This window comes from Macaca fascicularis, chromosome 3, assembly GCF_037993035.2.
Source record: "Macaca fascicularis isolate 582-1 chromosome 3, T2T-MFA8v1.1".
NCBI classification, from domain to species: Eukaryota; Metazoa; Chordata; class Mammalia; order Primates; family Cercopithecidae; genus Macaca; species Macaca fascicularis.
In genome coordinates, this window is record NC_088377.1 from 1,764,408 (window position 1) to 1,776,253 (window position 11,846).

The 11,846-nt window shown below is 52.8% G+C and overlaps 2 long non-coding RNA genes and 1 pseudogene across 5 annotated transcripts; 2 read left to right on the forward strand and 1 right to left on the reverse strand.

Moving 5' to 3' along the window:
• Positions 1 to 2,424: 2,424 nt before the first annotated feature.
• Positions 2,425 to 11,819, reverse strand: LOC135969986 (uncharacterized). Of its 3 annotated transcripts, none has more exons than XR_012431887.1 (2): positions 11,766 to 11,819; positions 2,425 to 3,748 (listed from the first exon to the last, which is right to left on the reverse strand). It is a non-coding gene; the product is annotated as an uncharacterized lncRNA (long non-coding RNA). The 3 variants fall into 3 exon arrangements; XR_012431888.1 differs by having other exon boundaries at positions 11,676 to 11,819; XR_012431886.1 differs by lacking the exon at positions 2,425 to 3,748 and adding an exon at positions 8,881 to 9,346 and having other exon boundaries at positions 11,676 to 11,819.
• LOC141409782 (uncharacterized) lies at positions 4,971 to 9,610 on the forward strand. Of its 2 annotated transcripts, XR_012431890.1 has the most exons (4): positions 4,971 to 5,094; positions 6,127 to 6,288; positions 8,170 to 8,272; positions 9,261 to 9,610. It is a non-coding gene; the product is annotated as an uncharacterized lncRNA (long non-coding RNA). The 2 variants fall into 2 exon arrangements; XR_012431889.1 differs by lacking the exons at positions 8,170 to 8,272; positions 9,261 to 9,610 and having other exon boundaries at positions 6,127 to 6,998.
• Positions 5,139 to 6,027, forward strand: LOC102137835 (putative uncharacterized protein encoded by LINC00205; annotated as a pseudogene).
• Positions 11,820 to 11,846: the final 27 nt, after the last annotated feature.

The following is an 11,846-nucleotide window of genomic DNA, read 5'->3' on the forward strand; positions in this document are numbered from 1 at the left end:
CCCACGGGCTTCCTCCCAGCGCAGACGCTGCTCCAGCGGCTCCGGCAGCAGCACCTTATCTGCGGATGACAGATGCCGAAACGTGCCGGGCCCGTGAGCCTGCGCAGCGTCACACACACTCAGCCCCCGTGAGCTGCACACACACATCACTGTGTTTGCGATTATAGTTTTACAGTGTGTTGATTGTTGATGTCCCCTACTTTTCTAGATCTTCCCCCATTTTTTTTTTTTTTTTTTTGAGATAGGACCTTGCTCTGTCATCCAGGCTGGACATTATCTCAAACAAACAAACAAACAAAATCAAAAGTGCAGCCCTCACCTCCTGGGCTCAAGTCAACCTCCCACTTCAGCCTCCTGAGTAGCTGGGACCATAGTTGTCTGCCACCACCCCTGGCTAATTTTAAAAAAAAAATGTTTTTTTGTAGAGACGAGGTCTTGCCATCCCGCCCAGGCTGGTCTCGAACTCCTGGGCTTGAGCAATCCTCCTGCCTTCGCCTCCCAAAGTGCTTGGCTTACAGGCATGAGCCACACCCAGCTGTTCCCCAGTTTTGCATTGGCATTAGTAGCTTTAACTCTGTTGTGTTTCTCTTACAATAAGAACCTTTCTCAACACATTTCCATCCATTGACAAAATAGGGAGAAAGGGGCATTTCCAGTGATTTAGATCACTTTAAAAAACATCTGTGTCATCTCTTTAAAATGTTCAGGAACTTTGTGTTGGCAGTGTTTTCCTCTGTGCCGTCAGACACACTCTGTACTGGTTTATAGAAAGCAAGTTAAGAGCCATCTCTGGAATCAAGGTGACTTGGGTAAATGCTGAGACCCGAAGGGATTTGGTGATAGCAACTCTCCTTTCAAATTCTGCAGGAGGAGTGGGTGTTAATCTGAGACGGCCACAGAGCTGAGGGTTCCCACAGGGAACGGTAACATGAGGTGTGTTTGTGGACTGGCCCCTGCTCCCCAGTCTCCACCCAGAAGACCTCGGGGAAGACACAGGCAGACACCTGGGACACACAGAGTCCCCGGGTCACAGGGAGAGAGGAACAGAGAACAAATGGGGCAGGTTTTTTCAATTATAAAACTACCATGTTCTGGCTTATACTGATACATTTTAAAAGCCAGGTTAAACAGATGATTTTCTTAGAAAATATAAAGTATGGCTGGGTGCAGTGACTCACGCCTGTAATCTCTGCACTTCGGGAGGTCAAGGCGGGTGGATCACTTGAGGTCAGGAGTTCAAGACCAGCCTGGCCAACATGGTGAAACCCCATCTCTACTAAATACAAAAATTAGCTGGGCGAGGTGGCACACACGTGTAATCTCAGCTACTCAGGAGGCTGAGGCAGGAGAATCGCTTGAGCCTGAGAGGCAGAGGTTGCAATGAGCAGAGATCACTCCAGCCTGGGCAACAGAGTGAGACTCTGTCTCAAAAAATAAAATAAAATCTAAAAACAACAACAAAAAGGAAAATATAAAGTATAACATTGACTCAAGCAGAAATAGAAAATCTGATTAGCCCTATGGGACATGGGCAGGAAACAGAAAAAAAAAAAAAAAGTAATCAAATGATATCCTTTAAAAAAGCACCAAGCTCAGGCAGTTTTATACGGGAATATGTGGGACTGACCTCTGCAACGGAGAGACAGAACGACCGTTTAGGAACCTGTCCTCTGGAGGCCAACTGCTCAGTCCAAATCCCATCTTCCCGCCCGTGGCTGGTGACCTTAGGCAGACTACTTAAACTCTCAGCCTCTTCATCCACCAGATGGACATGAAAGCAATACCTAGTTTGATTCCAGGTTAAAGACTTGACTCATGTAAAATATATAGAAGTGTGTTTGCTGCACAGGAATAACTTGATACAGGTGAATTGTTACTAAGAATTACTATTATTTCCAGGCACAGAAAAAGACAAAAGTATCACAATTCATTCTGTAATATATAATTGTGTGAGTCCATTCTCACATTGCTATGGAGAAACCTGAGACTGGGTGATTTTTAAGGAAAGAGGTTTAATTGGCTCACGGTTCTGCAGGCTGTTCGGGAAGCATGATGCCGGCTTCTGCTCAGCTTTGGGGCGGCCTCAGGAAACCTTCAATCATGGCGGAAGGTGAAGGGGGAGCTGCTGCATCTTACGTGGCCAGAGCAAAAGCAGGAGGGTCGGGGAGGTGCCACACATGTTTAAATGACCAGATCTCACGAGAACTCACTATTACGAGAACAGTACCAAGTGGAAGGTACTAAACCATTCATGAGAAATTCACTCCCATGACCCATCCACCTTCCACCAGGCCTCACCTCCAACACTGAGGATTACAATTCAACATGAGATTTGGGTGGGGACACAGATCCAAAGCACATCAATAGTTAACCAAAAACCTGAGAAACTAATGGCAAGAATAACACGCACACATCTACACACAGTGATGCTGACGTATTATTTATAATAGGGATGTAATCACCCAAAAATAAAAGTATTAACAGAATCCAATCTATCAGGAGCAAGTAAAATCTCTGGAAAGCAAAGATGGTTCAGCATTAGAGAATCTGTTAGTACAACTCACTACATGAAGAGACTAAAAAAGGGGAACTTTGGGGCATCTCAAAAGATAGGCCCCTAACAAGCATCAGGTCAATTTAATATTTAGTCCTAATTTTAAAGCACGCATAATCACGAGATATTCAGAAAACTAAAAACAGTCAGAAACTTCCTTAACTTGTAACAAACATTGATTTAATACACGAGAACAGATATCAGCAAACTTTTCTGTAAAGGCTCAGATTGTGAATATTCTAGGTTTTTCGGGCAATATTGCCTCTGTCCGGACTATTTAACGCTACTGCTGTGGCCTGAACGTAGACATCAGACAATACGTAGAAGAATGGGCATAACTGTGTTCCAATAAAACCACCTACAAGAAGAGACCACAGGCTGGATTTGGCCCCCTGGCCACCAGTTTGGAAACCCCCGCATTAGAATCATTCCCATTAGTCAGAAACAAGAGAAAGACGCTTGATTTTATACTTGAGTCTTGGCCAACCTGATAATATATACAAAGTATAAACATTAGAAAGGCAGAGACACAACTATAATTACTTGCATAATTATATGACTGTTTACCCAAAAAGTTCAAAATAATGAACGGACAAACTATTACAATCACAAGTGTAACATCAATATACATCGATCAACAGTGTTTATTAGAACAGCAATACAGAATTACAACATTTTATGGGAAAGTATCCCATTCATTATAACAAAAACTTTGAGGATTTCATAAAAATTCAGAAAATACTCAAGAACAAACCAAGAAATGAGCACGTCGGACATCAAAGAAATCTTTAAAACTCTGCCAAAGCTCTAAATTCGTTGAGAGTCAGAATCCATTTCCAAGTAGTAGGAATCTAAGTCACATGAATGTCAGTTTTCCCAACTGTCCCCATAAATTCTGCGCATCCCTTAAAACTCCCGCAGGACTGCTGTGGGTCTTGACACTGCTTCTAAACTTGACGTGGGAGAGGAAACGTGTAGGACCCACTGAGGAATGCTTCTGAACGGCCTCGGGGAGGCAGCCTGCTGTAAAGTTGTCATAGTTGATGCAGAAACAGAAGACGGCCCCATGAGTCAGGACGGACACAGCAGAGACAGCATTAAGTATTTACCGGAATGTTGTTTACGACGATGGTAGCATTTCATGTCAGTCGGTGGAGAAAAGATTCCTTTTTCAATAAATGATGTGACAACTGGCTATGTATTTGAAAAAGAAAATGTTAGTCCCATCTTTCACACAACCCCAAACAACATTCCAGGGGATTAAAGAACTAACCATTTGAGATGGAGTCAGTGCTGATGCGTCCCCCAAATTTCCGTGTTGAAGCCTCGGCCCCAGGGATACGGTATCAGGAGAGGGAGCCTTGGGAAGGTGGTTCCGTTAGCCAGGAATCTGACCCTCACCAGGAACCTGACCACGCGACACGGTGACCAAGACTCACTATCTCCAGAACCATGGGAGTAAGTTTCTGCTGTTTAAGCCCCACAGTCTATGTCATTTTGTTCTCAGCCCTGGCCGATGAGAACGCCATTAGAACATCAGAAGCCAGAGCCATAGAAGGAGAGAAGAGACACCGAAGTTTGTTTTAACCGTCTTGCCATAAGAAACACCCTGTAAGTCACACCCGAGACTCGGGCGTCCTAAGAAAGGGGGATGTGGACAGTCCCTCCAGCACCTCTCGTGGCCGGGCTGGGTGACAGGCACACAGGAACTCATGGCACTCACCTCATAACTATTGTTCACATTCAACATGTACCCAGATTTACAATAGGACCCCATCGACAAAGCTAAAAGGCAGGCAATGGATGGAAGAAACCACTTCCAAACTACCAGTGTCCCAAAAGGAAAAGACTAACTACCGGGCAGAAGATACAGTTACACAAGTCACAGAAGAACCCGCAGGTTCCACTCCTGCAGAAGCTGGTCACTCTGCCGACACCGTCAGCGTGATGTGGAGGGGTCTCCCCCCCACACCCACAGCTTCCCGCCTTCTGTGGGCCCGAGGTGGGTGTGTAGCGATTCGTCTACACCTCCGTCTGCTCCTGAGCGCAGCGCCCTTCACATCTGCATCCCAGGCCTCACTAAACACAGGACACAGAGGTCTCCCCCCGACCCCAATTTATCAAATGAATGAACGAATGAAGGTCGTTTTCAAGACCTCTGGCCCTTCTCTTAGAATCTCTAAATCTCACCCTTGCACTTGCTCTGGAGGGGATGAAACAGACACTGCCAGGGCCAGGAGGTTTACGATGTTTATGCTGAGGCTCAGGGAGCTACGGGGCTCAGAACCCGTATGGATTTGTTACCCTGAACTCGGTGACCAGGGCCTGCTCGTGAATCAGCAAATCCTCTGGCCATGCTTCATTCCAGGGAGGAAACCCCAGCAGCCCAGTCCCGTCTGCGTTTCCGCTGGTTTCCGCTGACGCCATCACTGGAGAGGGAGAAGAGGAGTCCTTGAAACCAGCCCTCCAAACATAAATACGCAGCCGGGTTCAGCGAAGCACATGACGCACTTTTCACCTCTGCCAGCGTCTCCATCTCAGTAAGTCCTGTGGGACAGATGCTCACAGTCCCCAGTGAGCCCCATCCGTGACCCCCGCTCGCCCCCCACGTTTCCCAGATGACGGCAGCTGGAGAGCCTGCCTCCGACAGCGGCCCCAGGCCACGGAGAGGCGACCCCGCAGAGAGCGGATGTTTGTGAAGCTCCTCCTGGAGGGAAAGCTGCCGCCAGTGCGGAACACTCCCCTCTCGAGGCACAGACGGGGGAGCGGTCATGAGCCGGTCAGTCCCTCTTAGAGCCAAAATCAGGGGCTCAGAACATTTTCTAATGATTTCTGAGCCAACGAATGCATCTGGGCAGCCCAGTCTCTGTTTTCATTCCCTGAGATGTGGTACTTTCTCTCCTGGAGTCCCGTATTGGGGGCGCTTCAACCGCAGGCCTTGCCTCCCTCCCACGGTGCTGAGGAAGGACAGGCCCTGCCTTCCCCAGGAGAGCTCAGGCTGGAGAAGCCCCGGTGTAGGGGGAAGTTCTGAGCAGGCATTGTCACCCCCAGGTCTAGTGTCTCCACAGTGCCCCCCTGGCCCCCAGCCCAGGCTGTGCCTCCCCCATGTGCAGCCGCTGGGATGTGTCCAGGGCAGGACAGGAGGCAGGTGCCCAGGTGCTCCCCTAGGCAGAAGGCTCGGGTTCTGTTTCAGGGCAGGTGGGCTGGTGTGGCCCCCAGGAGAACAGATCCTCACAGACGCCGACCAGTCTCACCCAGGAGGGCAGGCCCTGCTGTGCTGCAGGCCCCCTGGGGCGCTGGTTCCCCCATCTGACCACACATGGCTTCCTTGAGATCAGTGCACCCCCAGGAAATCCTGGGTGCCTTCATGTCTTGGTCACTTGGTGGCCTGGGACTCTCGGGCGCCTCCTCCGTCCACAAAGCTGGCCAGGCTGTCTGTGGGGAAGTGTTGACTGGGGGCCCCAAAGCTCCTGCTAAGAAATCCTTCTAAGCACAGCCTCTGGCCCTGGAGAACCGGAACTCCCTGCCCTGCCACTGACTTACAAAGTTGTCCCCTCCCTGTGCACTTCCAGGCACAAAAGACAGGATCTGATTACTGGGGAATTGCGATGTGCAGGGGTGGAACTTTGCAATGAGTCCAGAAACTCCAAACACATGAACCTGGTAACTCACTGTGCAAACAGAGAAGCAGTCCTGCACGGGGTCCCCGGCGTTTGCTCTCTCAGCGGTCCTCGGTGAGTCCACTCTCTGTCCCTCCCACTAGCCAGCCCCCCTCTGCCAAGGGACAGCTCCCTTGTCTCCACGGCAGGCTGGTCTCGGGGGGCAATGGTAACAGCTCCAACTACCTTTCTCTGCTCTTCACTGCTGATCCTGCTCCCAGGGCCACCCCCATTGGGCCAGGAGGCTACGAGGTGGTGACGGGTAGATGCTCCAGCTGAGACCTGCCCGGCCTCTCCCCATCTGCACGTCTCTTAGGAGAGGACCCACATCCAGTCCCCACACATCCACCTGCTGTGGGTGTTCTGGCCGGGGGGGCCTGTGACCCGAATCTACCTCGGGCCCAGGGCTCACTCAGGGTGCTGGGGGCCTGGAGTGCCCAGAGCTGACCCTGCTGAGTTCTGCGGAGACGGACGACACTCAGGGCCCAGCAGGGGTGGAAGGATGGGCTCTAACAGGTGTGGCCCCAGGACCACAAGCTGCACCTGCTGTGTCTGAGCCCAAACAGGGCCTCCTTCCCCTCAGGTGAGGTTCTGCAGGGAGCTGGGCGGGGCGCGGAGGAGCTGGGAGCAGGTCAGCAGCTGAGGAGTGGCTCCAGGAGGGGCTACAGAGGCCCAGGGTCTGCTCTCAGGGGTCGCTGGGGACACGAGAGACTCCGACAGGGGCCGACCAGTGTGCACTTCTCTCTTGTGCTGGGGCCCCTCTCTTCATTCCCTGCTGGACACATCCATGCTGTGCTTGGTGGAGCTGCGTTTCTCCTGCTCCCCACCCCGGCACAGAGCTCCCGGGAAGGGCTCTCCTGCCCTCTCGTGGCGGCCTCAGGGCAGTGGCCTGTGGGGGCCGCCAGCTCCTCCGCTGTGAGCTGCTGGTCACAGAAGAGACTGTGCCGTGCAGGGGACGGGGCCACTTCCTGATACTCAGGGACAGACTTTCTTCTCTTGAGGAAAGACTCGTAAGACCTCTTCCGGGTCATTCCTGATTAGGAATTTAATCCAGGGGTCCAGAAAAGACTCCCCAGCCTGATGGAGGCTGCCCAGGCAGGGAGAAGAAAGGTCAGAGACCACGGAGAGGCGGAGGGGCGCCAGGCTTGAGTGCCCCCTGCTGCGGCGCCCGGCATGTGGCTCACCTGCTCTCCTGCCTCTGTTACTCGGGAAGAAACAGCGGGCAGGGGGAGAGTCCCCGGGGCCTGAAGCAAGGCCAGGCCTTTGCCACGGACAAGTGACTTGGGCCTGCTGGAGCCAGGGTGTGGACTGTGGCCTCCAAGTTGTGATCACAGAACTGCCCGTAGGACCCCGGCTGTGAAGGCCACTGAGCCCAGCAGAGCTCCACCCTGAGTCCTCCCAATAGAGCCAGCGGGGTCAGGGAGGCCTGGCCCCGAGCAGTGCAGAGGCAAGGGCATGGCCCACTCAGTTCCGATGTGGCCTTGGCTGTTCTGTGGATTTGTTTCGGGGTGATCTGTGGCCCCCTTCATAAAGAGGGTCAGCTTCTGCTTGGGCGGTCACTTCCCAGCCATTAACCACCGATATCTGGAAGGAGTGTCTGTTCACAGAAATAGCAGCAGCCCTGTCTTCGGAGGCAGTGGCCTGGGCGTGGCTGCAGTGCTGTGTGTCTCCAGGGTGGGGGGGCTGCAGTACTGTGAGTCCCCGGTGGGGAGGGGGCTGCAGTGCTGTGGGTCCCCGGGGTGGGGGGGCTGCAGTGCTGTGGGTCCCCAGTGGGGCAGGGAGGGCTGCAGTGCTGTGGGCCCCTGGAGTGGGGGGGCTGCAGTGCTGTGGGCCCCTGGGGTGGGGGGGCTGCAGTGCTGTGGGTTCCTGGTGGGTGGGGAGGACTGCAGTGCTGTGGGCCCCCGGGGGGTCAGGGTTGCATAGGGAAACCCAACTCAAGGGGCTCTGTATCCACAGGGCCCAGGCAAACCCCTTGGCCTGTCCATGGGAGTGTCAGGCTCCTCCAAGGCTACAAGAGGTCACATCACCTGTCCAGGAGGACTCACGGGTGTATAGGCAGGTATGTTCAGCCAGGTGGTGCCATTTCTCCCAGGTAAAGGTGAACGGCTGGGTCATATGGCAGGCGTGTCCCCAGCTTCCAGCTTTCTTTCTGTGCCCTGACCACTCTGCAGCTCGGCCAGTTGCAAGTCTTCCCTACAGGCCTGAACTCCAGCTGGGCCGTGAACATTTCCAGGCACTGATAAAGGTGTTTAGGTCACTGCCCAAAACCCTGAAACAAAGCAGCCCTGGTCCAAATTCCTTAAACTCTCATATCAACTCCACACCCACCCCCTCGCTGCAGACAGACCTGGGTGGAACCCCCGTCTTGCTGTCTGTCCCAAAGATACGCTATCTGTCCCATCTGTCCTGAGGATACACTGCAGCCCTCCTTATGCCAAATCCCCTAGTAAGTGCTCTGGACAGATCACCCTGGCAACGATCGCCTCTTTCCCTGGAATCCCAACCAGCCCCATCTCAGGATGGTCTGAGGCACTCCCTGGTGGAAACTCCCCTGTCACGGCTTTTGGAAAGACTCCAGCTGAGCACAAACTGTGAAATGATTTCCAAAGGGTGCAGCTCCCATCGCTGTGTATGATGGTTCCGGCCACTCCATTCACCCACCAATACTTGGTGTCCATGTTTTTAATTGGACTATTCCAGTGGTGATAACGGTATCCCCACTGAGATGTTCACGTTCACTTCCCTTCCTGTCCCCATCGGCCACTATAATTCCCTTCTTGTCCGTCGGCCATTCAGGTTCCTTTGTGTGTCAGGCTGGCTACCATCTTCATGTCAGATTCCTGCATTTCAAAAGATCTTTATATGTTCTACATACAGCCCTCTATCAAATCCATTATTCTGAATATTTTCCTCGTCAATGGCTTGCCTTTTCATTTTAAGTGTCTTTCGAAGACCAGAAACGCTTATTTGTTGGTGAAGTTCAATATCTTATTTTTTCTTTTAAAGCTCATGCTTCTGTGTCTGACTGAGGTCTTTTTTTTCCCAAGCGTTTGTCCATCACCTGGCATTTCTGGGTGCTCAGGACTCCGCTCTGACTGAGGAGCGAGGCCATTTCTTTTACTGTCTCCTGTCTCTGAAGAAGGAAAAGTTGAAAAACAACAGGAATGAAGTCAGTGGCAAGACCAGCCAGTGCCACTGATGACCTCAGGTGTGAGATTAAAAGATTAACCCCCCCCACTCTAGCCACATGTGCTCTCTATCTAGCACGACCCTTTCACGTGGACCCCTTAGGGTTGTAAGCCCTTAAAAAGAGCCAGGAATTCTGCCTTACAGGGAGCTCAGTTCTTGAGACGCAAGTCTGCCGAAGCTCCCGGCCAAATAAAGCCAAATTCTTCCTTAACCCGGTATCTGAGGGGTTCTGTCCACAGCTCGTCCTGCTACATGACCTGCCCGTCTATCCTCTTACCCACAGCAACCTGCCTTGATTCCTGCAGCTTTAAAATAACCCTATCAGGGTTAAATACTTTAATTTTTGCTTCACATAGCGTAAACCAAAAATAAAATTCTAAGCTTTCTCAACCCACTGAATGGCCCCCTCCTCTCCACCAGGGGGATTCCAAAGAAAGCTGAAAAACGAGTTCAGGCCACGAAGGGATGGGGATTGGACATGCCTCATTATACCCACCTCCCTTTGGAGTTCAGGTGCAGCTGACCAGACTGACATTAAAACAGACTATTAGACTGACAGAGCAGACTCTATACCAGCAAGACAGCAAGTTCCAATCTGACGTTGGCATAGCATCACGTGACAGCAGGCCCTCAAAGCATCAATGTATTTTACCCCAAAATATATCACTTTGACAAATTTTGAAATGGCCCACAAAGCTGTGTCTTGCGGGAAAATTCATATTCTGTAGACTCTCCTTCCCTTTCCAGCTCCTTTTCTGATCCTGAGGAGACTGGCTGAGAATCAAGTGCCTTATGAAGGTCTGAATAGGAAACATTTGCCATGTATTGCCTCTAAGGGCAGACACCTATGAGATTTCATCCATATAATAAGGACCTTGGTCTCCACAGCCCTTACCTTAACCCAGACACTCCTTTCTATTGATTCCAGGCCTTCAGATAGTAACTTAATTCTTTCAACCAATCGCCAATCAGAAACACCTTTGAATCCACCTATGACCTGGAGGCCTTTCCTCCTGGAGTCGTCCTGACATTCTGGATGAATCCAATGCACACCTCACATGTACTGACTGATATGTTGTCTCCCTGAAACGTCTAAAACCAAGCAGTACAACAACCGCCTTGGGACAAGTTCTTAGGACCTCCTGAGGCTGAGGTCATATTTAGCTCAGAATAAATCTCTTCAAGTATTTTATAAAGTTTGGCTTTTTTTGTAAACAATAGGCAGATATAGATTCCATTTGCTAATTTTTAAAAATGCTCTCTGTGTCTTGGTTCATGAAAGACATTGGTCTGTGACCGGTGATGTCCAACTCTGCTATCAAGGCAATGTTGGCCTCATACATCAAGCAGGGAAGCGGCCCCTCCTCCTCCACCGTCTGAGTGGCTGGATTCCTATTATTTCTTCTCTAAATACGATTTACCAGCTTGGCTCTCTGGGCCTGGAATTTTCTGTGTGAGGACACATGATAACAAATTAATCTCAAATTTAACAGATAATGGGCATTAGTATTTTCTTTTTTGGTAACTGGCATCCTTCAATAAATTCGTCCAGTTATACTATTTTGGGGGCTGCCTGCACTAGTCAGCGTGGCGTCCCCTCCGAAGGCCGGGCCTGACAGCGCCGCACCCCAGGCCAGGTCTGTTGGCCCGTGCTGGTGCCCTGGGGAGCAGCGGGAGCTGCCTGGAGGCTGCGGTGTGTGGTGGCGGCGGGCAGGCACCTGGATCCCGAAAGCAGACCTTTAATAACGCCTCGCAGAAGGGGCGGGGTGGGAGGCTGGCAGCGCAGGGGCGGCAGCTCCGGATCCCCGCGGGTCTCCGGATCACCCCACCGAGCCCCGCGCCTCAGTAGCGCAGTCCCTCCAGGGCTCCTTGGAAGGCCAGGCTCCAGCCCGGGTGCCCCCCCCCCCGGGGCTCCAGGGTTGGGGGCACCCAGGAGGCCGCAGGCGCGGAGCTCGAGGGCGCCCCCCGACTAGAAACCCAGGCTTTCACGCGCGGCTCCCGCCCCGTGCCCACCTCCAGGGGGGCGAAAGCACCCAGCGCCGATCCAGTGTACGGACGCCCCCGTGCCCCGTCCCCGCCGTCCAGCCCCCCCGCCCCTACCGGTCCCGCGCCTCCTCCCCACCCGCCCGCCCGCCCCGAGCCGTCCAGCCCTCAGCTCTCCCGGGCCCGCCCCCGCCCCCGCCCCGCCCCTTGCCCCGCCCCCGCCCCCGCCGTCTAGCCCTCCCAGCCCCCAGTCTCTCGCCCCTCCCCACTGGCCTGCAGGGTCCACCGACCTCCCGACCCCCCGACCTCCCGGCCTCGAGGACCCTCAGGAGTCCCTGCGTGGGCTGCGCCAGGTCGCCAGCGACAGCACCGGCACGCACCACAGCCACGGAACCGCCGACCACGGCGCTCAGGAAAGCGGAGAATCCGCGCACGCGCAATTCCTGCTCCCGCCTCGGCTT